The 2,578-nt window shown below is 41.5% G+C and overlaps 1 protein-coding gene across 5 annotated transcripts in view; it reads right to left on the reverse strand.

The window, feature by feature from the left end:
- The window catches only part of MTUS1 (microtubule associated scaffold protein 1), a 156,502-nt gene that overhangs the window by 129,229 nt on the left and 24,695 nt on the right, over positions 1-2,578 (reverse strand). The window lies entirely within an intron of this gene.

Raw genomic sequence — 2,578 nt, forward strand, 5'->3', positions numbered from 1 at the left:
AAAAAAAAAAAAAAAACAGACAAGGACAAATATTGGATGATTCCACTTATATAAAGTACCTGGAGTAGTCAAATCAATAGAGCCAGAAAGTAGATTCAAGGTTACCAGGGACTGGGGAAGTGGAACATAGTGAGCTATTATTAAATGGGTCTAGTTTCTGTGTGGGATTATGAAAAAGTTCCAAAAATAGTGGTGATACTTACACAACTTTGTGAACGTACTTAGTGCCACTGAACTGTACACTTAAAAGTGGTTTAAATGTACATTTTGTTATGTATGTTTTACCATATTTTTGTTTTAAGCAACACCACAAACTAGAAGACTCAGCCAATGGCTTTACCTCCCAATACCTCGATGTTCCCAATCTACAAAATAGGAGAAAAATACCATACCACCTTCGGGATCTTGAAACTTTAGGCTGAGTATCTGACACCTCACACATTCAATCCTCAAATGCAAAGGGTCTACATGACAGCATGCATCACCCCCAACACACCTGCCAGATGGAAGTTTTTCTAAGCGACATGGTCACACAGAAAGCAGCCATGTGTACATATGAACCAGTTTCCTAAGTTTGCAAGTTCTGTTGTTAAAATCTTCAATGAAATTCTCATTCTATTAAGTATCATAAAAGAGATATTATTTCATAGAAGAGTAAAATTATTATAGTAACCACAAGTATGCTCACAAAGATTTTTTTCGACGTAGCTGTTTAGAATAAATTACTAGGAAAAACATCTGGACCCATGGCCACCAGACACTGGGCAAACAGAGCTCAGGTACAGACTCCTGGTAAGGCAGCCTGGCCAACCTAGGTGACCCCAGCAGGTGCCTAAAAATCAAAGTGACCACAAGACACACAGCCCAATAGTAGGTCACGTCACTAAGCAGGCACTTCAGTTAAGTAAAGGTGCTTAGGCTCCTACTCCGCTACCAAGCCATTCAGCACCAGTGCTGATCTAATTTGCAGGCAAAGAATGGCACAACCACCTCTGCATGGAACATTCCCAGTCAAGGCCCACTTAATAAGGAAGTCCTTCTGCATGGTTAAATAAATCTTAGTTAGAATACATTGTGGTGATAAGTGGTCTTTAAAACTTGCTTCTATTTACAGTAAGCCAACTACAGATAGAACATAATCAGGAGAAAAAATATATAAAAAATACACTATAACATAGTAAGTACAAATTTATTTACATAGCACTTATATTAGGTATTAAAAGTAACCTAGAGGCCAGGTGTAGTGCACTGCTCATGCCTGTAATCCCAGCACTTTGGGAGGCCGAGGCGGGCAGATCACCTGAGACAGACAGGGAGTTCAAGACCAGCCTGACCAACATGGAGAAACCCCGTCTCTTCTAAAAACACACAATTAGCCAGGCGTGCTGGGACATGCCAGTAATCCCAACAACTCGTAAGGCTGAGGCAAGAGAATTACTTGAACCGAGGAGGCGGAGGTTGCAGTGAGCCAAGATCGTGCCATTGCATTCTAGCGTGGACAACAAGAGTGAAACTCCATCTCAAAAAAATTTAAAAAATAAATAAAAGTAACATAGAGATGATTTGCAGTCTTTGGGAGTATGTGTCATTTACATGCAAATACTATGATATTGTATATAAAGGACTTAAGCATTCTCAGATTTTGGCGTTGACCGTGGAGGCAGGGGTGATCCTGGAACCAATCCCCGAAGATACCAACGGACAACTACACAGAAGTCTCAGATGAGTGGCCCACTGCAGTCACGCCTCTAATCGCAGCATTTTGGGAGGCCAAGGTGGGTGGATCACCTGAGCTCAAGTTCACCAGCCTGGCCAATGTGGTAAAACCCCATCTCTACTAAAAATAGCTGGGCACTGCGGCACATGTCTGTAGTCCGAGCTACTTGGAAGGCTGAGGCAGAAGAATCACTTGAATCCGGGAGATGGAGGTTGTAGTGAGCTAAGACTGTACCACTGCACTCCAGCCTGGGTGACAGGGCGAGATTCAGTCTCAAAAAAAAAAGGAGAAATCTCAGATACAAGGTTTATATAAAGTAAGCATTCAATAAATATTAACTGTAAATTAGATTATTTGCTATTAAACATCACGCATAGGTGATGATGAGTGATATTTAATCACTATTAACAACTAGTTTTATATCTAAATACAAATATAAAGAAATAGATGCTTAAAACTCCCTGGGCTCTCTCCTCTTTTAAGACCTAATTGCAACTGGCTTTCAGAGACCAATTTCAACAGCTGTAAGACTTGATTTCATGGTATCTTACTGAAAATGGAAAATTCTGGGTGTGGGCTTAGTTTGCAACAACCTCCTTTCTCTGAACACAACCCCTCCTACTCACTGAGATAGATTCCACTAAATGAGCTAGCGAATTAGCCCTCATGCAGAAACTTAGCTCACACAGTGTAAGATTTTCCCAGCCCCAGCATTTGGATTTGAAACAGGTGGTCAGGGCTGGGCACGGTGGCTCACACCTAAAATCGCAGCACTTTGAGAGGCCAACGAGGGTGGATCACCTGAGGTCAGAAGATCAAGACCAGCATGGCCAACATGGCAAAACCCCACCTTTACTAAAA

Source organism: Cebus imitator, unplaced genomic scaffold, assembly GCF_001604975.1.
Source record: "Cebus imitator isolate Cc_AM_T3 unplaced genomic scaffold, Cebus_imitator-1.0 Scaffold120, whole genome shotgun sequence".
Taxonomy (NCBI): domain Eukaryota; kingdom Metazoa; phylum Chordata; class Mammalia; order Primates; family Cebidae; genus Cebus; species Cebus imitator.